This window comes from Passer domesticus, chromosome 8, assembly GCF_036417665.1.
Source record: "Passer domesticus isolate bPasDom1 chromosome 8, bPasDom1.hap1, whole genome shotgun sequence".
Taxonomy (NCBI): Eukaryota; Metazoa; Chordata; class Aves; order Passeriformes; family Passeridae; genus Passer; species Passer domesticus.
Genome location: NC_087481.1, coordinates 31,030,343 through 31,057,272, shown reverse-complemented (window position 1 = coordinate 31,057,272; position 26,930 = coordinate 31,030,343). Strand labels below are relative to the sequence as shown.

Below are 26,930 nucleotides of genomic sequence, written 5' to 3'. Positions count from 1 at the left end.
GAAAGCTGGAAGTCTTAATGCAGCTGAGAGCTCTGTTTTGGACTGTCTCCAGGGGCCTTCTGTGGCAGTGGCAGGAGGGCTCTTGTGTCGCTGCTTAGTCCAGGCTCTCAGTGACACCCGTGACTCAATGACACCCAAGTTCCATCCCTTGGCTCTCAGGGGTATTCACCTTGCTGGTCTTGGTATCATTAAGTTTTGACTTTGGACACGTGCATCAAGATTTAGAGCAGATACTAAAAAAAATTAAGAAAATCAGATGATTTTATGAAATTGGGGCAGATGCTGGAGAAGTATAGAGGTTAATAAGGGAAAGAGGTTTGCTCTTCAAGCACAAGGCTGTTATTCTCAAGTGAATCCAAGCTATCAGCTTTTCTACAGCAAATCTCCAGCTATGTGCATCTATTTCTGAGCTACCTGTGCCTGGTAGGTTTGGTGTTAGCAGTTACAGCTGGCCTAGGAATGTGGGACATGGGCAATTTACTGGGTATCAGCACCTCTTTCAGCTGCTGGGATTGGGGAAGCGTTTTATGTCACAGAGGATACAATTCCTGCATTCACTGCCATGCCTGGTGCAGATTAAAGGAAAGATAACCTGCCCAATCATCATTATATGCTCAAAAGCATAACTGGAAAAATCCGTGCCTATCGGTTCCGTCAGGCTCAAGGAGATCTGCAGAGGAAACAAATGACCCACAGCAAAAATGGATAATACTTCACAAAATTGGTACCTGGGAGCCATGTGGCTAAACTAGCAGTAAAAATGACCCATTCTTTTCAACATGAAATTACTTCTCTCTGGAAGTATAGAAAAGAGATTTTTATGCTGTTTTACCACCTGCTCCTCATCCCTGGGATCTGTGTATTCAGTTTTGATTTATGAGGGAAAGTGGGGGGAATCAGATGAATTTTAACTGGCATATATCAAGATCATAGTGGTTTGGGTTTTTTTTTTCTCCCAGGCTATATATTTTTTTAATCTATTTTTGTAAAATAGCACCATTTTTACTTCTTGTAAAGCCAGAGAATTTTTGGTTACTTCTCTTCTAATATTTTATCCACTGCTCCTCTGTCAAGCATCACTTTTGCTAAGGAATAAAAACAAGTTTTTTGATATATGGTGGGACTTGCCAGCAGATAATTTGATCATAGGTCAACTCAACTGTTACAATAATTTCTTTCTTATTTATGTTGGTAACTTGTATGAATGTGTACAACTGTACCCATGGGTGTATTCAATATTTCCAAAAAATGTTAATTTAACTGCTCTGGCATCAGACAGCAGTGGAGTCATTTTGCCATTACTCTTCAATGTGTGAAAGAGAGTATGCTGGACCCATTATAAGGTCATTAAAAATAGAAATGCTGGTTAAAAAAAATAAATAAAAGCAGTCTCACCCTCATGGAAAGCCATCAGCCTCGGTGTGCAATTTGCCCTCAAAAATTAACACTTAACTAACTTAGGTGAATGAACTGCACACTTCAGTCGCTGTGGAAGAATGGCATCAAAGCCTATTTGTTAATCCCTACCAGAAGGAAAAGGTAGGAGGGTTTTGGAGCCAAGGTGTTGCAAATGAGGTCCAAATTCCTCATACAGAGCAGAAAAAAATGCAGTTCTGTGTACTGTGAGTATATTTTCCTGTTTAGAAGTGAGAAATTACATGTAGAGTTTTTAGAGAGAGTCCTTACCCTTTTTGGACCCAAACTGCTGGTTAAGAGGGATAAAAATGGAGGTGGAAAAGGCAGAAGAAATAAATAGAAAACCCTGTTTCTGTGGATGTAATCAGGTTAGCTGACATCGAGTTTAATGACTGATATTTTTAGGCAATCTGGAAAATTTGAATATAATTGACATAAAGACTCAATCAGTGGTTAACACTACTGGTCTTTGGAGATAAAATTTGGTGCAGGTTCATTACAGAAAACTTTGTGAAAAAATACTATTGAAAATTCTGCTGAAATGTTTTACTTCTTCAATAATTCTTATTGTAAAGACTTTTTTTTGTTTTATAAACTCTCTGTTTATTACTGAAGCTTTCCTGTACTGTAATCTTAATTTAAAGCTTGTATTTTGAATTTTCAACTCAAATTGTATGTCAGGAGTAATTATCATTTTTAGGTCTTGTGAATAGAGATGTCTAATGAATTAGAAGAACAGAGCCTTTATAAAGACTTAGTTTTAAATACAATATAACTATGTGTTTTTCAAAAAAACCCCAATTTTTCTCACAGTAATGATGTTTTTAATGTTTCTCATTAAAAACATCCCGATGGGGAGAAATTACTCTCCCAATCAAGAGGTCAGAAAACAGAGAGAAGCAATGAAGAGTTCCTGCCCTGGAGATTCCTCTGTAGATATTAAAAATACAGCAGTCCACTGGGGTATTTTGTGACTAATATCTGCTTTTAACCTTCTTGCTGAAAGTCTTGTGTAACTCCAAACTAAATTTGTTTTGAAACTGTAACAAAGAAACTATTTTTAACAAATGTTTTTCCTCCTGTTTTTCCATATCAAGAGAATGTGGACTGCATGACAGAAATGGATGTCCAGGGTAGAAAATACATAAAATTTATAGAACAATCTTTTTAGGAGAATTGCCCCTTTTGTGTTACTCTTTTTTTTTCTTTTTTTATCTTTTTTTTTTCTTTTTGGTGAAAATTGTGATATAGACAAAGTATTTAAACAAGCACGTCAGCTGGAGAGTACTAATATCATGGATTTTTGTCTTTAAAAAGAGAAAAGCTTTAAAATGATCCAATTTCAAAATTCTACCTGTGAACAAGCTTAGTAGTCTTCCCTCTTTTATTTTTCTTTTTAATATACATGACACCTATATATATGCTATTCCTTGTAACTCTCTACAGTAAACATGATATTTTTGACATTAATCATAAATCAAAATCATTCTGGACACAGAACTTTGCACTGTTCCTCATATACACCTGAAATTACTGTTCTTTAATTATTGTAGAGAGATATTTTACTTGAAAAATGGCTAAATACAAGAGCATTAAGCTACACTAAAAATAATAAATTCCATTTAGCCTGTTTGTTTACACAGCTATGCTTCTGAATGGTTTCTTACCATGGGTCGGAGACTTCCCAAGGCATGATTTACTGCTCAGGAGGTGTGGATTTTGATCCACAGTTCTGGATGTGCTCCAAATGGTACTGTTTGATCAGAGGAACCAGCTATTATTTATAAGGGGGAGCTGAGTGTAGACAAGTTTCAGGATGAATGAAATATACTCATTTATTTCAGGGGTGTGTAGTTCTTGAGTAGCATGTGAAAAAAAAAAAAGAGTTTAAAAATAATAAATAAATAATTAAAAAAAAATAAATAACAACAACAAAAAAAAAACCCAGAACAATTTGTATTTTCACAGTTACAGCAAAGGACTCTTCCACAGTCTTTGAACAAGCAGTTGGGTTTAGCCCTGGTTGTTGGCTTGCAGAGATCTTGTCCTTGGGAGATCATTCCACACTTCAGCATCTCTTCCAGCTGGTCCTGGTCCCCCAGTCCCTGTGGTCCATCTGCATTTCTGCTTTTCCAGAGGATCCAGTGCACATTTTTTCCTGTGTACTGGATTTGTGGCTAAGAAACAGGGCAAGACGTGCAGCTGGTGTCCTTGGTTTGACTTGGAGATCCTTGTTCACACAAACCCCTGTCCTGACTTCCTCAGGCTGGCTGGAATTAGCTAAATAAGACCAAAGTCCCACAGATTCATTGCAGGACCTAATTCAAGTCTAATTTTCTCCTTTATTGATCTGTATTTGGTGTGGTTATCTTTAAGAGTCAGGTCCCTATTTTGGATATAAAAATCTCATCTTTCATAGTTTTTCTATCTTTTCTCCTGCTTCTTTACCACCATTTATCTTTATCAGTTTCTGTAGCATTATGTCCAGAATAGAGCACAACAGAGGAGCAAATCCAGGCTCTGATGAAAGAGTGAATTCCACCACACACAGATGCAAAAATTTACAACATCATTTGTCCACTCTCAGCATTTTTCACTTTTAATGCTATATTTTTAAAGCTATTGTGTTAAATCTTTATTCTAGCTTCCAGAAACAGTGTTTGCTCTATTTTGTCTCTTGGTTTTTTTTAATACAAGATGTAATGTACAAGATCCATACTGTACTTATGAGAAGAATGGTAATGCACACAGAAGGAGTTATCAATCTAAAAGCAGGATTTTTTTGTTTGCTCTGTCCAATCACCATTAACATTATGCTGTTTTAAGTGCTAATGAACAAGAACTGAAATTTCTAATTGTGATGAGAATTTCTGTAAGAGGATAGGTAAGTAGTGAATATTTAAGGGACATACAACTGAGAGGAAATGTTATGTTGCACCTGAAGTCTCCTAAGGGACTGGTTACTATCATAATTGGACATGTTATTAGACATCATCATTTATCCAGCCACATATTCTCTTTTTCTCAAATGAAAGTAAACCACCTCCTTCAATATAGGAAGAAAAGTCCCATAGGGCACCTGCTCCTCTCCTAATGCTCTTGCTGTGGGTTAAAATCAACTTCTGTGCTTCGGGGCCTCAACCAGCTGTGGCTGATGACCAGGGTAGAGTAAAGCCCCTACAACAGCTGACAAGGTTGGAGATTAATTGCAGTCCTTAAAGGAAAATTGTGACTCCTAAGTGTCCTGCAAAAGATCCTTCAAGAATTCTCACTTTTAACTCTCTCTTCTGCTTTTCTTTATCTCAGGAGATTGTTGTGGGGTTTGGTGGTTGTATTTTGGTGGAGTGACATTTTTCTCAATCCCTTTGGATCTTGAATCAGTCATGAGTCTGCTGCAGAATCCAGATTATCCCTTGAACAAATAAGCACCAAACTTGATAACATCAGGATAAAGAAACACAGCTTAGCAGGAATTTATGCATGATAATTTTCCATGGAAATCCAGGATAGTCAAACAGACTTGAAATTGAATTTTAGAGTACCCAGAAATTAGGTGCCTTGACTCTTTACTATTAATAGATCTATCAGACTTTGAAATATTCAGATGAAGGACCAGTTCTAATTGATAGCTATGTGCTGAAAGAGCAAGTATTTATTACAGCTCCTCCACTGGAGACTTTGGCAGCCTTCGAGAGAAAAAGGAAAAGTTCTATTTTTAAGGGTGGGATTGTGATGGAAGGTGGTGCATGTCCAACACAGAGGGACCCGGGCTGTGCATAGCTAATGGGAAGCTGGGACAAAGGTTCAAGCAAGAAGCCTGGGGACAGCTCAGGCTGCATTTTGGGGATTAAGACAGGAGCTGGTGTTGTGGATTAGGCAGCAAATAGCCAGGTTAACTACCAGGGCAAGAAAACAGGCTTGGTGCTGGGGCTGAAAGGGGGAGATGCTCATGGAGCTCAGGGCACAGCAGCATGTGTGGTGGCAGATCTGAGCCCCTGCTCAGGAGCACAGTGACAAAGCCAGGGCACAGCACAGCCAGCCCTTCTGCAGCCGCCCTCCCTCGTTACGCTTGCAGCTTCTAATCAACAGCCAAAGGTCCCAAAAGACAAATACCATCACTGTAATGTACATCAGCTGGCAAATTCCCCAATAACCTCCTTCACCACAGCTGAGAGGACAGAAGAGTGGATTTCAGGGGTGTTTATTTGGTGTATTCATACTTTCTTCTCCTAGGGTAGTCAATACATTTAGAAAAAAATCAGTACTCACACATCAGAAAGGCTTTTTGATGCAAAGCAGCTGTGGTAGTATGAACTAAGCATTCACTTTTTTTTTTTTTCCCCTCACAGTTTAAGCTAGAAGTCAAATATTTAAGGTCCAGAATGTTGTGTTTGTAATTGTGCAGCCCAGCTGGATGTTTCTACCAGCATAGTACACTGGCTACCAAAACCTCATGTGAAGAGACATCCAGACATCAGAATGAATTACCACCTGTGCTCACTGAGCTGATACCTGCCAGAAATGCTGCTGTCTGTAGAGGTATTCCTTGTCATTTTGTGGAAATTAAGTCTCAAGAGCAGGAGCTCAAAGCTCCTGTGTTAGTATCTCCCTTTTGAAGGGTATTGAAGAAAAACTAAAAGGGAAAAAAAAAAATCTCCTCTTATTCATGAGGGATCCAAGAAATTGAAAGAGTTTAATGGCTGGATCTGCTGTCCTTGAAATTGCTGGAACATCTCATTGTTGGTCCCACTGAGCAGGAGTCAGGTCCTGTGTGACTCATGCAGGATAATGAATGGGCCCAGTATTGCCTAAAATTGATTCTTGCACTCCTTCTTCCCTTTGCTGCTGGGGTAAAGGGATGGTTCATTTCTGACGAAATTGCCCTACTTCACAGCCTGCTCCCAACCATCCCTGGAAGCCCTGCTTCCCTTGGTGTGCTGCCATGAGCTGCACATCTAATGATTTGCAGCACTAAAAATTACAGCCTCCATGATTCACGTTCCTGGCACTCTTATATTAGTCTAATCACCGATACACACTTTACAAAAAGTTGACAAATATGTCAGGTTATTGAGGTTCATTTTAGCTTCGGCTATGGATGATTTAATACAGAAGGAAATCAGGTTAGGGAAAGCTCTGAATATGTATTTTCCAGAGGGAACAAAATAAAAAAGTTTTTCTCGCCTCCTCTCACTGCTTCTCAGTCATCAAGAGAGAAAGAAATGATGAAAATGACACATGAGCTGCTGCAAAGCCTAAAAATAAGACAGCTTTTATTTTATATTTGGAAAGGGAGATTAGTTTGTTCTGTGGCTATTTTTCTTTTTTTTTTTTTTAAATCTTTAAACAAGGTGGCATTTAAAGTAGACAATCACCACATCAAAAGAGGCAAACAAATTGATTGCATTTTATTGCTGGTGAGGTGGATAATGGGAAAAGATGTGAAAAGTGAGGGAGAGTGTGGGAAGTGGGGGCACTTACAGGGAAATGCATTTGTGTGGGTTGGGTTTAGCAGTTTGAGACAGAGAAGTACTTAGACAAATTGCTTTGCATTTACACTCAGAAATGAAGAATAGCCTTTCTCTTAAAAGGAATTACATATGAGCCATTCTTGAAGCTGGTATTAGGTAGGCAGGACCCAGGATGCTGCTGGCAGGAGACTTAATGTGCAAGTGCTAATTAAGGCCAGACCAAATGGGTAACCTTCCAGGTCAGTAATAGTGAAGGTCCTGATGTTAAAAAAAGAAGACAACTGACTTCTAAGAGAATTTATTTTTTTTCTAAACTGAAAAAACTAAGTCGTGGTCCTTACAAAGAGTTTTGACATTGGCCTCAGACACAAACTGCAGAAATAAAAAAATAAAAGCCACCGAGTTCATGCTTTGAAGTTCACTAGGATTAGCCACACAAGAGCAAATTCCAGGAAGAGAAGGTAATCAAAATGCAGGCAAGCAATTAGATCTGCATATTAAGTATGAAAATACACAGCGCTGGGTTGCATATTAAGTAAGTGCAGTAACCTTGTGCTTCTGGAGCTGCTCAATGAGGTTACTGTGCAAAGGAGCTCAGAGGACTCACCTCCTGAGGGGAAAATTGCTTTTCTTTGACTATAACCGTGGACATGGTGCTGAAAATGCATTTTGTGCTAGATCTTGTCACAGAGGGGCTGGGACAGTGGGCAGCAGGGAGCCCTGCCCAGCCTGGAGAAAGCCAGCCATGTGTGGTGGGCACCTGTGGGGCTGGGGCAGGGCCAGGAGAGGCTCAGGGGCTCAGGCCTGGGGGCTGTCAGCCAGCCAGAGAGATTCCTGAGCCAGGGCCTTGCAGGAGGTTGCAGGGCAGAAGCTCACACCACGCTTGACTCTCACACTGCTCTGAGCAGCAGGCAGAGAATTGTCAAATTTCTATTACTGTAGTGGGCTTTTGGAGTAGAAGGAGCCCATTCTAATTCTGAAAACCTTCCTGAACAAACTTCATTCAATCAAGTAATTATTATTAGGTTTTTTTCTTTCTCTCTAAAACTGAGGACTGAGATTTCCAAGAGCATGTGCATTGCATTGGGCCCTCCCTGCTGCTCCTCCCTGGGCTGGGAAAAGATCTGACCCAGCTGTTTGCTGTTCAGCACTGCCAGCACAATTCATGGGTGCCCAAGGTTGCAGTTTCTTCAATCACAAGGTTTCAGCATGGAGCTGCTGCCCTGTGCCCACCTCCTGCCCCTGGAGGTCTCTCTGTGCCCCCTCAGTAAAAGCCAGATGGGGATAACCCCCATAGGAGAGGCTTAGATCGTCTGAGGTTTCTAAATGCCTCTGCTGGGTAGGACTCAAAGGCAAGCCATCAACACCTGGCTTTGTTTCTAAAATCCTTTGGACTTCCAAGGGAGATTTTTCCTCACCTTCTCAAGGAAGTTCATTGGCCTGTAGTGAGAAAGATGAGCACAACACAAGTCTGAGGTCACCTGACAGTTTATGTGACATGGCACACATAGAATAAAATAAATGTCTGTCCTTAATTTTTATGTGTGCCTCTAATCCTTCCATTGATAAAAGTCTCTTGAAGATGAGGCAACTCATTCAAAGTGGTGAGTTTTCTTTGTTTCTTTCTTCAAGGAGCTTCATATAGTGGGAGGGCAATAAAGTAATAAGCAGATGGGGAGAATTATCACCTCCAAGGCAAGAAAATTAATATTTCAGGGGCCAGGCAAAATCATTTTGGATGAGCATCAAACATACAACACAGCCAAGATATTTTATTGTTCTCTTTCCCCCCATCTAAAATAGCACGTTTGAGAAACTGTCCCTTTAAAACTACTCTTAAGTGTCCCACTTCACCAAGCTGGAATTTGCAGTGTTTATCAGCCCTGTGTGTTGGTGTGGGTGTCAGAAATATGCAGGTGATGTCATTTTCCATTCCCTCACCCAGGGTTTAATTGACAATATCATTCCACACCCCTCCTCCCACCCTTCTTCCACCTCTTCAGTTTAAACCTTGTTCTCCCAGGCCTTTTGGGCCAACACTCTTCAAAAATGTGTTACCTTCATCATTTCAAGTTTTCTCTAAGGCAGGGAATTTTCATGACTTCATTTCTACATCGTTCCTGGTATGGAGATGAAAGAAATGTCCAATATGCATTTACCGTAGTAATCCTATCCAGCAATAACTTCTTTGGCACACAAAATAAGGAGAGAGCTCATTATTGATCATAGCATGTGGCCATTAGTATACTTTGAATTATGAAGATTTGTTGCCTTCATTTTATTATCTTTTTAATAAACAAAACATATGCCTTCTGAATTATCTCTTCTGCATAGAATTTGGTGTTGGAATATCTATTTTTATATAGCCATATTAAATAAATCATAGCAATAGGTCCTTGGGTGAAGTATTTTATGATACCTTTAATCAATTCAGCAAAGATTCCAAAGTAAACAGCAAAGGTTTTCCCTTTCTTCCCCACAGTGGGATAAATCATTACTAGAAGAAGTGCAAGTTTAGAAAAGAAGTGGTTGGAAGACATGGAAAAAAAAGGCAAGAACTTAATTGCATTGAGAGAGAAAAGGTCTCAGTGGTCTGGCTCCTCTCTTTTCAAAGGATCCTTCTGCTCCTGGCATCCGAGGAGCTCTTTGGGACAAAAGCCCCAGGAGCAGCAATGACCCATGGACTCCACATGGACAAGTGTCCTTGGGACTGTGCTGGGAACCAAAAGTCAAGCTGTGAGGCAAAGCTCTTCCTCTGCCTTCTCCTCCCGCACAGGAATGGGAACATTGATGCATTCAGCACTTGCTTCTTGTCCCCAGCTTCCTCTGACTCATACATGGGCATGCAAACAAAACCACCTCCACACTCCAGTGGAGCTGTGCCTGGGAGGGAACAGGTAATACCCAAGGCACTGGAGCAACTCGAGGCCATAAGCCTGCCCTTTCAAAAGCCAGGCTTTCAGGCTCCTGAAGCTGCCAGGCAAAGCCACAGCCCAGCCTGTTGTCCCACATCTTAGTACCTCCCTCATTATGGTTACAGGTATGTCTTGTATTACTTACTGAGTCAATTAACGAGCTAAAGTAAAAGTGTGAGTGAGAGTGTAATTCAGAGGGTGAAAGGCTATATTGAAAGACATCTGGTGATAATTAAGTTTAACTGTACAATTTTATCTGGCCAAACATAATTACTTACAACTAAATGTATGTCAGTGCAGCTGATTGACACATACACTGTATAACCATGGCAGGCAGAGGACAAGGCTTAGGTCAATTGCAGGAAAAAGTAACAAAAAGCATCCTTACAGGAAAGGAGGGAAAAGAAAAAAAAAGAAAAATTGGCAATTAACTTCACACAGAGTTTAAGACCCATTTTTCAGAAAAGGTATATCCCAACCTAGAGCTAGATTTTCCTTTATTTTCTTCTGAACTGATTCTTTTGTCAGATTAAATGCAGGTGTAATACACAGTTGTAGTGATTACAGTACAGTCCTTTATTGTGGTTAAGGCTATAAGTGGAAAGAGTTACTGAAAGAAGGCAAGAAAATGGTGGGTTCAGTGTGAGCATGACAGGAATTAATAGACGTGTCTGATGGAATCCACAGGAGCTGGTGATTTGCCAGTGTTAAACAAATGCTGAAGCTGGCTAGATTTTGTCTAGAAGTGCTACCTATATGTCCTGCTTCACAAGAAAAGTCTCCAAACAACCAAAAAACAAATCTCCTTGAAATATCATTTGAATAGACACTGAGATAAGCTCAACTGGTTTGAGCCTGGTGCTAATAATGCCAAGGTTATGGATTCAACCCCTCTATGGGACACGCACTTTAGAGCTGGACTTGCAGGTCCTTATGGGTCTCTTGCAGCTCAGAATATTCAGTGATTTTGTGAAAAATGTTTGTAACCACTGCTACTTTCATCGTCTTATTACTCCCTGTATGTACTGCTGTACTGATCTATTTCTCCAGGATGGTTTGCAGCTGTGCAGCCCTGTGTTTGTGGGTGTCTGGCACAAAGAAACCTGAAGACTTGCTCCAGAATTCATCAGGTATTGAAGAAAGGAAATTCTTAACTGAAAATTGCTTTTCACTTCATTTTTCCTTGCCAGGAAAGGCTGACTTCCCACAGGCGCCGTAATTCACCACAGGCCCTACAAGGACGCCAGTTTTACTGAAAATTCAATCTCTTTACTACAATAGAAGGCCAGCTGAGCTGCCATCCACAAGAGCATTCAACTAACCCACTGCCAATAGTGTGTGATTCATTGATTATTATCAAATGAACTTTCACTTTTAACTTCAGAAAAGAATTAGACAGAGATGAAACTCACTGTAAGGGCAGCTGAGCAGACTTAGTTGTAACGATGAAAAGGAATGATTACAACTCTCAGCTGCACCAAGAAACACTTGGGCCTGTGCTGCTTTTACTTAAATATTATTTAGGCTTCTGCAATTTTGTTTACAACATATCTCAGCATAAGGTGCCATATGGCAGTAGAGGAGTGGGTGCTAATAAGAGCACATGGGAGACAACTGTGTCTCTGTGTACCCCCTTCCCAGCCATCCCAGGAGCACTCTGAGTTGAGACTTCAGCCTGGAGGCAACTGAAGTTTGCTCAAGACTTTTCCTGGTTTCCACTCAGGTGTTTGTGTGGCCATCTGACACATTAATAAATTAATGAGCATTAAGATTATTCCCAGCCTGTGTTTTTCAGGAAGATGCATCACCAGGATGCTTTGTGGTACCGTTGATCACTGCAGAGCACCTGGAGGATTTGGGATTGTAAGGCAAGGAGGTAAGGAGGCCTGCCTACACTCAGCTCCTCAGCCCTGTTTAGGTGACACAGCCACGAAAATGGGCTGCTGGAAGTGCACCTTGGCAAGGCAGCTGAGCATGGGAAAGGCTGGGACACACTCCTGTCCCTCCCTGCAGCACAGCAGCAGCTGGGCTGACACTGCCAGCACTGGCCTTTGCTGCTGTTTGATTTCCCATTTCAGTCAGCTTAGTGCCTGTGCCCAAGCTTTGCTTTCTACTCCTCAGATCCTGCCAGGTACTGCTCACCTGTGTGTACCTGAAATACTCCACACATGAGCCAAAGGTGAGCTCTGTGATCTCTGTGTTTGCCATGGCTTGAAACCATCCATTAAAAATGTCGATCCTGCTGGAGGCTTAACTGGGTGTCTTCCACACACACACAAATGATGAAAATATTTCACCATTTTTCAAGGAAGGAAGAGTTCAAAATGGAGATAAATCAACATCCAATGGAAGGGATATTGATTCATTTCCTCACCTTTGGAATGAATACCTCCCCCCCAGCAAAAAGCTATGAAAGGGAAGACATGGTTCCTCTGAAACAAACAAGGCTCAATAAATCTTAATCCTGCTTAAAGACAGTTCTGAGAAGAGACCAGAAAAATACAGCTTAGCATTCCTGCAACCAAACATGACATTACCTTTCTCTTTTACCATTGAATTTACTACTTGGGCTATGTTTCTAGTGAAAAATTACTTAAATGTGGAACAAAATTCTCATTTCAATAGCAAAACCGTATTCATATTGTTCCATTTGTTCTATTTAACCAGGGGAGTTCCACATTAGTCTCACTGAATATCTGGCTGTGACCTATGGCAGTACCAGAAGTCAGGGAGTGCTTTAAGAGCTTCCTGCAGAGTATCTCTGGCCCAAGCAGTCTGGAAGGGCTGTAAACCACAAAGTACTGAACTTGTTCTGCTGAAGACCAAGGCCTGTCTCAGGTGCTTAGTGCTGAGGGAATGTGTCAGTAACTCCCAGGTTTGGGCCTCTAGTTCATGCTGGACATATTTCCTCTGAATATTTCATGCAGCCCTTTTAAAATGTATTCACTTTGCACAAATTCCTCTTGTATTTGCTTCCCATGAATATTTATGGAGGTGGCAGCGCTGCTGTGCAGAATCTGCATGGGAGGTATTTTAAATGACTCTCTGGGCCAGTCACACTGGCACTACACTGTCCCTCACTCCCCATCAGACCAGGGCATGAGGGGCCTGTGGGAGCACCACAGCTCGTGGGGGAGCTGGGAGCCTCCTTGGGCAGCAGAAGTTTCTTGTCAAATGCACATAAATGTTCTTAACAACTCCACGTGCCCTGGCAGACAGCACCAAGCCTGACCTTCTGCAACATCAGCATGGAATGACAAAGGAATGGCATCCAGAACCATTGCAATCAGACCTGAGCTGGGGCTGGGTGTGTTGGGAGCTGCCCCAACAAGAGCCTTAGAAGCTTTCTTCTGTAACTGCTTTAAGACAATGGCAATGCAAAACTATCTCAACACAGAAAAAGTGGTGTTCAGTAACCCACAGTAATTATCTTCTTGCTGCTACTCAGTCCATCTCATCCAGGAAACCTCCTTCCAAATGGGCAATTATGGAATGACCTGTGTGGGAAAAATTGCTTTTTATATCAAGCCAAATATCTGTAGAATATGATGGCATCTATTTTTCTATATATGTCATATATGTAAATATCTATGTGTGCGTAGGATTTGTATATTTTATAAATACAAAAATAACATGCTTTATTTGTGCATCTATTTTTGAAATATGCATTTTAGACATATAGTTCAACATCTACACTCTATAAAAATATACACACATAAAATCATATTGAGATTACATAATTTTAGCTAATATACCTATGGAGTTTCTTCTCCTTCACCTCAAATTCCTTTCTTTTTTTTCTCTCCTATATCTTTGTTACCTGTGACCAGAAAGAAGTTTGGTGTTAATTTATTAAGTCTGCATTTGATTACATTACATTAAAATTTTGTTTTATATATACAAATACATCAGAATATTCTGTGACATATGCTACATAACATATATTACAAGTAGGATTCTGTAAATTGTTATGTTATAGTGTGTAACATGTGACCTGTAATATGCATCATATAATGTGATGTTCATAATGTATAATCAGTGCAAGCTTCACAACTTCTGTTACCTACCATAATTAAATCATGTTTTATTTTTTAAAATCTTGCTAAAGAAGACCTTTCTGAGAACAAGTATGCCATTAATTACTTTGTTCAACAGGAGCTTGTTCTGTCTGATTAATCTCATCCATGACAGATACAATCATTTCACATTCTCTCCTTATGAAAGTTTTCCTACAGAACCAATCATTTTATTTCCATTTCTGCTCTTCATATTTTTGAGATGCAGCCAGCAGGACACACTATCAAGGGTGAAGGACCACTGATTTCTGAAATGACACTCTGAACTTTTTCTATTAATCTGTATTCCCTGTTTTAGCTGTTATTGCTCTGGTTGCTGTCCCACCACCCTTGTGCACTGAGTAAAATTGTTTATGACTCCAGGCTCACTTCCTCAGTGGTCACAGATAATTGAGATACAAACAGGAGATGGCCACAGAAGTGTTTCCTGGCTGGTGTTGCTCAGGATGAAGCACTGAATATCTGATTGCCCAATACACTGGGGTTATATTTTTTTATTGTTCATTTCAGCCTGCTTAAGTGGCAATTGATTTGAAATAAAGAGGGTTGGGGTTTTTTTTTTTGTGCTGCATATTTCATAAGCTTTTGTGTGATATGCTGTTTCCAAATTTGATCAAACACCAGTAACCTCAATAAGATACTTCTGCCCCTCTCTGTGGATTCCATCAAGGTTTAGGTGAAAATTCCATCTTGTTCCTCCCATCCAGTGAGGTGCCAAGACCACCAAGGTCTCAGGTGGGAGGGACAGACCCTGTGTGCCTCTGGCACAGAGGCACTGAGAGGTTTCTCTCCCCAGCTCCCAGGCAGAGGCCAAGGGACCTGACAGCACTTGAAATTTCCTATTACTGGCACACAGGGGGCAAAGGAAGCAATGGCAACAGCTCCAAAGCTGCATTTGCTGACCACAATGGCGCAATGAAGCCACTGCTTCTTAGTGAGGTTAGTGCTGAAGTAACAATATTCAAGTAAGGGACCTCAGCATTTACCTTCCCTGCAACTGATGCCAAAAACCGTGTTTAGCAGTGCCAGGGACAGGCTTTACCCATCTTGCTCATAAATGGACCTACAGAGTGTTTTCATGAAGGAAATCTGCTCATTTGGTTCAGTTGCCCACTTCAGTCTCACAGCACCTCACTTTGGCTGTATGACTCAAGGACCCATCCCTCTGTGTTGTGGGGGTTATTTCTCTGCAAATGGGGTGTTGTGTATAAATCTATATGCTGCAAAGAGAGAAAAAATCAAATAATGGTTAAAAAGCAAAAAACAAGGAAAAAGACCCCTCAGTCAATCAATCAAGTGCTAGACTTATTTACATTCCTCAGTGATGCCTAGCAGGGAAGTTGTCTGTGGTTTGAAACTAAAAGATCTTTCAAAAAATCACAGGCACATTGTAAGGCCTTGATTCCAGCCCCGTTCTTAGCTTTTTAAGGTACAGCAAATGTTTTGGTATTCAGTGCTGAGGAGGAGCTAAGGCACCCCTTCAGTCAGGGTGAGTATTCTAAATAAACCACTGCGTCTTTACACAGCTCCATCCTGCTGGCCACCTGCTGGGGGCCACAGGTGGCAAAAAACAAACTTCCATTTTCTGCACTTCAGGCTGGCACACTTTATGTTATTGTTCATTTTAGAGAGGCCATTTTTATTGTGGGTGTGTGTTTCTTTGGGGTTTTTTTTTGGTTTTGGTTTTTGGGTTTTTCTTTTTGTTGACCTTTACATTACTGTCAGTTGGAATACTAATGGACATGAACATAAACATCATCTCCAGGGCTGTTCAATGAAACTAAGGCAGATTGTCTTGAAATTAGCTTGAGTCATATCTGAAAATTGCCAGTGATTAGCTGATTATGGTTTGAATTGAAGTCAGATTGCTACAAAAAGCCACAAAAAGTCATCCGCAGATATAGTCTAGTAAATGATGCCTCGGATGCCTCAGTTGTTGCCAGTGCTTGCATTAGGGATGAAGGTCTATTACTACATCACATTTATGGTAGTCATTTTAAAATGTGGATTCTGCCTGAGGAGAATCAGTCTCCTGGGGAAAATTCTGTCTTTTTACTTTTTAACCTACTCACTAAGAATAATAAAAAAATAAAAAAGAAAAAATTAAAAAAAGGAGATGTCACAAACAGCAGAACAAATTAAAATATTCTCCCTATGAGAGAAGCTTGTTCCTCTGTAAATACAATTATTATAATTATAGAGTGATTCAATCCTGGTGTCTTACTAGAAATCATTTCTTCTGTACTGAGAGTATGTGACATTTAAAATAATTTTCAATAAATCAAAGGCCTAGTGTTAACAATGCTGATAGATGCCAGGTTTATTAAGGAAAACAGAAGGTATTATTTTGCCATAATTATGAAGTTCAATGAGCACTTCTGGTTTGATTAAATTCTCCACGTTTTAGGACTTTGATGCAAAAAAGATCGGACCTTGTCAGTTTTCCTGTCCAAAACTACTAAGATATTAATTTATCACATATGTGTCCGCAGTCCTCAGATTTGAAATAAATACAATTCCCTTTCATGAAAATAAGCAAGTCCTTTATTTCAAAAGTTTTGAGCTGTGTCTCTGCATGGTTTATAGGCTGTTCTGCCCTTCAGCACCTCATATTTTTTTAGTTCCCAGAGAAAATTCCCTTACAATCTTTACCTGTGAAAATATATTTGAGCTCCAGTCCGTGTTGCATTACCAAGCATATTGCACAGGGAAATACTCAAATAGTATCTACAAGGCAGGAGTCATATTTAATTCCCATAAAAGTGGGCAACGGGATACTGCTGTGCCATTTCTAGCAGGTTTTTGATTTAAAATACTCAAAATCGGTTCTCATTTCTTTTTAGTGCATATTTGACTTCCCACCAGAAAAATAAATTCTTACTTGGTATCTCTGATGATGTGCGAGAATGATAATGAGGTTCTGTGCTGGAAGCACTAACCTGGGGTGGGGATTGGGGAAATAACAAAGACAGTGTCACAGCTGTCAGTGGTGGAAGCCATGGTGGGACCAACAGCTGCACGCCAATGGCTCCGATCCAGAGGAAAAGGGAAAGAGCCTCAGCAGCCAGCCCTGCCCCAAACCCTGCCCTGTGCCTGGCAGCACTGGGGACACAGCAGGTGGCTCAGTGGCTGTCACCCACCGCAGCAGCGGGGTGTCTGCACACCTGCCATGTGCACAGCTGACACTGCCCAGGAAACAGAAACTGGAATGTCCCAAACTGGAAAATGCCAGGCTCCGTGTCAGGCTGAACTCTTACCAGTTCCAGGCCAGATCGTGAAGAACAGGCTCAAAGGGAGGGGGTGACAACTGCTCGTGTCACTAAATGCTGTTCTCAAAGGGCAGGGGCGCATGTTCAGGACCACAGAGAGAACCACAGACTTGGTGACTCCTAAACAATTAAAAGACAATTATTTTTCAAATATAAAAGAGAATGGCTGAGGAAACTCAGTGGCAGAAACGAACATGGGAAATTCTTAACCTAAGCCCCCAGACATCTTTTCCCATGAAAAGGCTGCCTCTGTAACCTCTGTAATGACCAGGAAAAGCCATACCTTGGAGCCAGCTTTAGGGCAGCTTCAGCACAGGGCTAAGAGTCAAACAACAACAGAATAAAGGAAAACTGACATGAGCAATCCTGTGCTGAGCACAGAGCACAAAGACAAGCAATCATTAGGAAATACATAAATCTCTGCTTCACTTACATTAAGATTGCCACTTGCTGCGCTGCTTTTCTCCTTCTTTACCATCTCACAAAAGGGTGTAAAGAAGCAAAACATGGTTCAAAGGATGAGCAGTTATCAACCAGCTTCTCCTTGATGGACTGAGTTAACAAGACCACTCGTGGCTGAACAGGACTTGGAACAGGATGATAAAATCTGGGCCTTGGGCAAGGTGTGTGTCAGGATCAGTCATCCCTATCTCTAGAGCAGTGGTTAAGAAAAAAATAGAAGAATATAAGCAAATGATTGCCAGTTTCAAAACAAACAAAAGTAAGTATTTCTTCTCCTGGTGTGGTGAATTTACACTGAGAAAAAGCTCTGCTTTTCAAAGGCTGCAGATAAAAGGCTACAGAGAGTCAAAAGCAAACAAGACACAGCCATGGGGAAAAACAAAAACTATGGAGGACATAGAAGCCAAAAGATTGCAGGTGTGGCTCAGAAATTAGCTGCCATAAATCCTTAAAGGATGGTAGAGTACTCTGGGGACGTCAGTCTGTCCTCGCCTTGTTCCTGAGCTCATACTCAGGTGTCTGCTGGAGATCTGATGAGGGGTATGGGCTAATGCAGCCTGGCCAGCAAATGAAAGGGCTTGAAAATTATTCAGGTTGTTCTTACTACTAAAGTCTGCTAGCATGGAATCTATGCTTGATGATACAAGATTTGAGAAGAAATATGTGATGTCTGTGCTGTTAAAAGCACAAGGTGGACTTCTTAAAAAAATGTAATAAATGTGTTCATGCTACTTAATATCTAAAACAGAATTCTAACCTTAGTTATGCAGTATGTATTGCCTCTCTGTCTGCTTGCAAACAAGAGTGACTAATTATTTAGGCTTTATGAATAATTAAAATTATTAGAATCTCTCACATTATATTCATGAAAATGTGACTGTCCTGCAGAAGAGATTATTTCTAAAATAATTGGTTTTTTTCTTCATGCTCTCAAAAGTTTTAAGGTGCATGTAAGAGACACCCCAAAAAACCCAAATCAGAAAATCTGTATCTAGAATGTAGGCATCTGTCTTTTGAAAAGCCAAAGGCTTGCAACAAACACGAATCTGACATTCCCAGCCCTTTCTGTTCAGCACCACAGTGGCAATAAACTGGTACTCAATTTTATTAGTTCTTCATTTAAAATTTAAGTTCTTGCATGCAGGGTACCCTTAGCGCCTCAGGACTTGGAAATTACCCACACAACCCCCCCCTATAATTAGAAGAACAGATGCATAAAATTTACACCTAGCTCCATGCAAATCAGAGAAGGGATCCATTACTTTGGTTGACTCTCTTTCCCTAGTGAGTTTCCTTCATTATCTTATTAGAGAAGCAAAAGACTGAGAAATCTCAGGTAATGTAGAATGCATATTAATTTTTATGGTGTTTCTAGAGGTGGTAGCTGGCCCCAGACACTCCTCTGCCCAGCCAGGACACTGCAAATCCATCTCCATGGAAATCCCTTGCCTGTGCAGTACTGGGGTGCTGAACTAGCCCTCACAGTGCTGGCAGCACCAAGAAAACAGTGAGGAGTTGAGAACCCCTCAAAACCAGCATCCAACTCAGCTCTTCTGTCAGTACCAATCACCTTTACCTCACTAAACCAGGATGGCAGCCATTTAGAAAGCTTAAATATTTAATTTAGGAACAATAGTAGGTCATTTAAATAATTAAATTCAAAGGCACACTGAGATAAGCCCACAAGACCAGAAGGGTTTCATTCTGTCTGACATCACTGTACACTTTCACTACAGGAGCACCTGCAGTTGTTAGCTCAAGTCACTTCTCCCCACACTTACACACACAAAAATACACTCAGACTCAAATAACTAGCAGTCAACAAATGGATTTGATATGAACATTGTTGATGCCAGTTTAAAAGTTTTACATTAACATACACTACTTCTATATCTTAACTATTTCAATATGCCTAATTATTATTTGTTAAAGAAATACTACCAAGTAGGTAAATAATATTTAGGATCATGATCACTTAGCTTTTGTGAAGCAAAACGCCCCAGGTTACATTGGCTGTGCAGAATTTTGAACCTCTGGTGTGACATGGGCACAGAGCTGTCACTTTAGCTACCTGCAGCCTGAAGGAAAGCTTTTGTGCCCCCATTTGAAATATTGGCTTTTGGATCAAATGTCACAACAAAAGCACAACAGTGAGGCAAAGCCTTGACCTCCAAAGCTAAGTTATCTAATACATTAAGAGATACTGCACCTTTGATAAAAATCCTACATTAATCTAACGTTCTTGCATAAACTTGATTTTATAAGCTAAAAATATTAACTTTCAGTAGTCAAAACAGTGTTGTTGGCAGTCTTGATCTCGTTTACTTCATTTACACCTGTTTGATTAGGGAAATTGACCTCTATTATCTATGCTGGTTCATACATTCCTCACCTTGCTGTAAAGCAGTCAGGACTCCCAGGAGGCCTCTCTGGGGCTCCAGGTTGCTCAGATGTGCACCAAGCTCAGCGTTTCCCTGCCTGCTGGGGGCTGGGGCTCTCTGTTCCAGCGAGTGCAACCCCATGTCCTGCCCCTGGAAATGTGCAGACTGCAATCAATGGAGAGGGGAAGGGGGCTGCTTCTTTCCCTGTTGCTATGGACAGCTCATGAACACTGCACCCCAAGCAGCAGTCCTGTCCCCAGACACTTGGCAAAGCTGTCTCAAGAATTGTTTCTATGCTCTTCCCCCAAGGAATAACCCTTTGTCCTATCAGCTTGTTAGCAATTGGATATTTGACTTTACATTCAGTTAAGTTCTCAGAGAAGGAACAAGTGATGAAAGTGCCTTTTGGAGGAACATCAAATGCATTTCTTGATGAATTGCAAACTGGTAAACTACTTGGAAGCTTTTGAAATGTGAAATATATTATGCCTTTCAATAAAACAATTCTGTAACATGCTGTACTTTTTTTGCCCTCCAAAGATGGCAAATATAAAAGATCACCTGTTACTGACTGGAGCTTGAGTTTCTCAGTGGGTGTTTGTGTTTTGAATTCTATTTCATATAGGATCTCAAGCCACCAATTAAACACAGCCCAACAAACTCACCAGTGCACATCCAAGTAACTGCTAATAAACTGTTTTCTCTCTGACATGAGTCCATGGACCCATTTTCCTGGGATCCCTCGACAAAGAGATCACTCATCCTGCAGTCCATTCCCTAATGCAGGAATCGGCCACAGCCCTGGTGGCAACTGCAGTGCAGTCCCTGGACTATAAATACTTGTTACAATTCAAATATTGTTTGCTATCACCTTTAAATAAACATAAATATGTCTAAGCCTAGTTTAGCTGGAAGATGTAACCTTATCAAGACTAAATGGCTATAAAAAAATTATAAGCAATTTTCTGTAGTAGATAGAGAAATTATACTTTGTCACTTTTCAGTTTCTGTTGTGAAAAAAATTCAGCCTGATATGGAAACAAACTAAGTAAGAGATTAGAACCATCTCTAACAACTTTTCCCCAAAGGATAATGACAAATGTTCTTAACCTTACACTCAACAAGGTCTTTACACACAATTAGAAGATTTTTTTTCCAAAGCACCCGCAAAATTAACCACATACTAATGTTGGCTTCTCCAGCATGAAGTGTTAAAAAACCCCCCCAAACATAATTTCTGAGTTTCCCTGCAGTGCCTGTGACTATACTGAAGAATGGGAAAAGATGTCCAATCCTTGGAACATATTTCTGAAACTTCTTTCCTAAAAGACCTTTTTTTTTTTTAATCATGCAAGAAGCACACTTGAAATCCATTTTCTCATTTACTGTGCTCTGACATGGCTTGGGAAGGGATGTTTTAAAACTTCTTTTTATTTCTTTTTAAAGGCCATTGACTTTAAACTGAATAAACACAGGAACTGATAAACAGTTCCTGATAGGGGCATTACCCACTGAGTTGTAGAGCTCCCCTGTGCTCTCCATGCATTATTGACCTTAGTTCTGCTCTTCAGAGAAACTTGAGTCAAGACAAATTTCAGTCATAATCTCTCCCAGATTTGGCTGCTTTCAGGCTTGTGTGCCAAGCATTAATCTTCCCAGGTAGCATTCCCATTTTCCCTAAACATATGGCTGGACTGCATACCAGCAGGAAAGAACATTTCAAGTGTGTCCCTAAACTGCTGGTTTTGAAGAAGGTGAGGTTTCCACGTGCATTGGCACCAATAGCAATAACCATCCTTGTGCACAGAAAACTATGAGGAGTTTGCTGTACAAACCTTTCTTCTGACCAGGTCAAATACTTTCAATTCACATTTGAAACCCCCTGTCCAGAGGTTCCAAGCTGCAATGGCCATAGGTTAAAAAAAAAATGTATAATGCAGGCAAGGCTTATAGGTCTCTGGAGAAGTTCCCCCAACACATTATGGCTCAAAGGAAAAGAAATTATATACATTTGGGTAAGCCTCAAACAATAAAAGAAATAAAGTCATAACAAAATCAAGTCATTTTGCAGCTAATTGTGTGAGAATATTGCCCAGAAGAATGGTGTTCTGAACGCAGTTGCTTTATGGTCAACATTAACATCATCAAACAGCATTTTAATTTTTATTCTGCTTGTATACCCAAACAGTCAAGTAAAAATGGTAGAAAAATCAAAACACCTGTAATATTGTTGGGGTTTTTTTTTTGTGTATGTGCAGATTTATATCTTTTTCTCCTCAAAGTACCGTAAATTATTTGCCATGAGCTAGAGAAGACACACATCCATCTATAGACCCTAAGTAGAATCCAGAGATTAAATCACTACAAGATCTTCTCTTTGAAGTGGCTGGGTTGTGATTCCCCTGGAGACTCCAGAGAAGGTTTTTAGCTCAAACAAAGAGGCACAGAATGTCACCACGTCATTTTTGCAACACTTGATCTAAAGTGTCCTAGATCAACCAGACAGTTATGGGAGGATTGGGCAAACAACCAAACAAAACCTGAAAAAATGCCACAAGTCATATGCTAAGGCAGGACAAACCAATTAAGACCTTTTGAAAGCAATTTCAGTTTACACCAATAAAACTTGCAGAATCCACAAAATAACAGAGCACAAGGAATCTTCGGAAGAGGACTCAGTTCTCACTTTTTCTGATGACCAGGGAGAAAAAGAGGAGGAATATTGTGGCAATGTGCACTAGGAAAGAGATGAAAATACATGTTCATTGGCATAAACTTTCTACTCAATCTTACTCTGAATTGCCTGCAGAGCTCCAAGTCTAAAGTAATATTAAAAAAAAAAAAGGGGGGGGGGGAAGATCATGAAAACATGCAACCACTAAGCAATAGACACCTTTTCACCTGTTTGCTGTTTATTTAGTTTCCTCAAAAGGAATATTTTCACAAAGAAGAAACTTCTTAGTGAAATGCTACTGTTTACTGAAACCTCAAAGCAGCAAAGAGGGAGTACAAATAAACTCTGGAGAGAATTTCCTACTCAACATGTCAGAAGCAGAGATCAATACACTGGGCTAGGCAGCAGAGCCTCTGAATCTCTCTGTCAAATGGGAAGGAAAAGCCTTTCTGACTACAGTTCTTGTATTACTGGCTTTTTGGGCCCATTAATAAAAAACTGTGTATAACCCCACATAGGGTGTGGGAGATGGCAAAGAAGGAAGCTGCCGTTAAAAAACCTTCTCAGAAGTTTATAGAAGTGGGTAGAAAACTGGCATTAAAGGCTATTTAATTGCTACAGTACCTTCTATTATTTATAATTATTGATTTTTTTTGTTTCTGTATATACTGATGCTCTGTTCTCTCACATACTGTTTTCTCCTGCTTTCACTAGGAAGAAATACACCCAGATGAGCACACCCTGATAGGTTTTGCTAAACATCTAAAACCTCTTCAGCTGAGTTCATTTGAAATTGTTAAGTAGAGTCACACCCACCAGGGCATGCTTATGCTTTCAGCTTTTCCATACAGGCTTGTTCATGAGGTCTCTGCTAATAATGTTCAAGCCCAAGACATAATTTAATTCTGAGTTAAAATAAATACTACACCCAGGAACACAATCACATCTATGACTCTGTATGATTGAAATAGTTATTTATTCATTATATAATATTATGTTAGTTATTTAGCCATTGATGGAATAATATAGATGATACTGACTAGAGTGGGCATAAGCTCAGATGCATGATGTATGCAATAAAATATCTTGAAATATATTGACAGAAAGTGACAGTTTTCTTCCTGAAAAAAGAGAAAAGATCCCAAAATGAAGATTCAGCAGACCCCCCCATCTCACGTATGCCATCATGACACACAGAGTCATTTTATTGTGAAAAACCATTTTCAGCTTAAAGCTATTTTGAAATATTGCATTATTTTAAAGATCACGGATCACTTTGTGTAAAAAAAAAGTTCAATTAGATGTTTCGTAGGAGCACCCAGCATATCCCCCAAGTTAACAACTTCTGCAGGCATACTTGAAAAACACTGATTTAAATCAAGCATCACATTTTTTGGATGCAAACTCAGATTGTCAATGTTGAGGCTTAAATCAATATGAGTAATAATCATTATTATCATAACACTGAAGGAGTGATGTGGAAGTTTTGTGCAAGAATTTTACATCAGCTCTTAATTACCAGTTTTGTCAATATAGACATGAACTTCTCTTACAGTTAAGTGTTTTTGAGAAGTGTGTGTGAAATACTAAAAAAAAAAAAATACAAAATAGCTGTTCCCAGCTAGCTCTAGCTGTACTGTAAGAGAATACTTTAAGGAATTTTGTAGAAAGATAAATTTAAAAAAATAAAGTAAAAAAGAATACGTTCTCTTTGTTTTATCTGCTGTGTCTTGATGAACAAATTTGCAAAGAGCAGGAAGAGGCAACATTGGTCTCTGGAGTCACAGAACACACCAGGGCTCAGGGAGCCTTCTCCATCGTGGTGATACCACCTGAAAAACACTTCAAAGGAGGAGAGGAGCTTGCCAACACTGGGATCCCAAAGCCAGCTTCAGAGGCGTGGTGGAAAAGCCAAAACTTTTCAAAAGGCTTTGGACTAGGTATATGGTGGAAAGTCCTCCAAATGGGCTGGAAGAAGAGCTCCTGACTCTGCAGCTAGAATTGTTCACATGGTGCTCAGAAGAGAACTGGTTTTCAGGCATTCTATTTAGTTCATCTCAACCATGAATCCAATTTAGAGAGCGGTGTTATTCTAATTTGTTCTGTGATCTTACCAAAACCATAGCTCTAAAGATGAGAAAGTGCTTGATAAAGGGCCCATTGCAGTCCTACTCTTCCAATGAGCTTGAATTTCTGTAGTGTAGAGGGCTGACAATTATAAATCATTTTATAGGAACTGATCATTAAAAGAGAGCACTTAAAAAAGCTCAATTTATTTTAGAGGTTAAAGTGTGACTGGTTGTTTTAATTTGATTGGTAATCTTCAAAGAAGCAACATTTTAATTTAAGGGTCAACTTATTCTGAGAGGCTAACCAATCATGTAATCTAGATAAGTCTCAGTCTAAAGAGGGTAAAGATGGCTATGCATGATTAAAGTATTCAAAGGCACCTTTGTCAGTTCACTGCAAGCTTTTGGAATGCCTTGAACCATACTAAAGGAACACTCATTGAAGCAAACAGTTTGAGAGATCTATCATATTGGTATGGGTAGTGAATCCTGCTTTATACCAAGAAGTAATTTTAATATAATCATCCTTATGTGATGAGAATTTGAAAACAGATTAGCAAGGTCTGATTATCTCTACTTCAGAAAACTTGAAATGTTCCGTATTAAATTTGCAAGTAACTATTAGCTTCTTACAACTTTTTTTCTTGTACTTCCCATAGTTCCTTTTCTACTAATGTTACTTAATAAAGCATAACTATTCACATAGTTCTGCCTTTAACTAAACACCACAAAATCTCATATGCCAGTGAAGAATGTTTTATAAGTTTCCTTTCATTTGCTTTTCATTACAAAGTCTTCTTAGGTACTTTGCATATAAGTACCCTACTGTAATGTACTGTAATCCTTTCTCCTTGTTACTTTTTAGTCAGAAAGCAAGAATTGTCTTGGAACAAAAAAAATTTAAAAATCATAGAAATTACAGGGTCCCAAAAATAGAACTTGATTTTCATCTTCACACCCATAAACCATCACTGGCAGCACAACTATTTAACCAACACCTAAATGAGCACCTATTTTGTCCTTCATCTGTAAGCAGCTTTTGTGCCCAGTGCCCTGTTTCATATGCAGTGTGCCTCATTTCTGTAGGAAGTAATGGAACAACAGTTTCTTCCTATTTTCAGAAACTAATTAAGAAACTTGATCTCAGCCCTCTGGCTGAAAGTGAGATAGAATAAACACATGTGGTGGACGCTTGCTGGCTTGCACAATTACAGCAGTCTGAATCAGACCTCTTGACCAATTAATCTAAGTCCTGGAGCCTCAAAAACTAATTCCAAATCTGCCTCTCTCTCACGAACACAGCAGCAAAAGTGTTTGCCAGCCCTGGAACAAACAGCTGCTGTGGCACCCAGAGCAGGATCTGTCTGATGCCATGAATGAGGCTGGTGACCAAAGAGGGAAGGAAGGTTTATCTCTGAACAGAAAACACACGTAAAATACCAGAACGAGGTCACAGTTAGCAGGGCAATAACCTGGAGATTACCTGAAATCTTCCCTGTCATTCCCTGGGTTTTGTTTTCAGAAAAAGAGATGGATAATTTTTCCAGACAACATGCTTTATATTTGTGGTTAGTTCCCCAGCAAGCTCATTGTAGAGGCCTGCTAAGACAAAATACCAACACTCAACCCCTGATCCCCCAGCATGGTTCTCAGTTTCCCTCTGTGAAATCACAAAACTTTCAGCTCTTTCACAAGACAGTGGAGATATAAAGCAAGCTTTCCATAAATCAGAATATAGTTCTGTATTTGCACATTATGCTCACAAACAACACAGTACCAGAGCCACTTAAATTCAAACAAAACATTGACCACCTCATCTCTTTGCTACCCTCTTCCTCCTGGTCTGGCTCTATGGTTCAGAAAGAGAGAGGTCACCACTGTTCTGAAAACTCTAGTAGTGCAGGCAGAATAAACACGACCCCTTATGAAGTGCTGACCAGAGATGTGCTCAAGATAATTTTATACTTAGCTAATTAATTTAACTTGAATGAGCAGGATATATGGAAGCCAGGCTCACAATGGAAGGTGGTAGCTCTTACTAGGCCAACTCATATCATCTGAAAGCACAGAAAAACCTACAGAGGTCCTTTTTCATGTCCAAAAGCTCTTTTTGAGGTCAAGTGAAGTCCAGACCAGGCTGTGACTCCAAACTAATTGTGCTTTATATGGCTCCTTGTTGTGTTTGATGCTGAACCTA

At 40.0% G+C, this 26,930-nt stretch overlaps 1 long non-coding RNA gene across 4 annotated transcripts in view; it reads right to left on the bottom strand.

Annotated features, from left to right (window-relative positions):
- Positions 1–12,426: 12,426 nt before the first annotated feature.
- The window catches only part of LOC135306363 (uncharacterized), a 36,036-nt gene continuing 21,532 nt past the window's right edge, over positions 12,427–26,930 (bottom strand). The window contains exons 2-6 of one of the 4 annotated variants that reach the window (XR_010367157.1): positions 17,581–17,799; positions 17,431–17,465; positions 17,136–17,267; positions 13,558–13,622; positions 12,427–13,299 (exon numbers count right to left, since the gene is read on the bottom strand). This is a non-coding gene — a long non-coding RNA (uncharacterized LOC135306363). Of the gene's footprint in view, positions 13,300–13,557; positions 13,623–14,864; positions 15,099–17,135; positions 17,268–17,430; positions 17,466–17,580; positions 17,800–26,930 lie in introns of all 4 variants that reach the window. The other 3 variants (XR_010367158.1, XR_010367155.1, XR_010367156.1) reach the window with 3 other exon arrangements.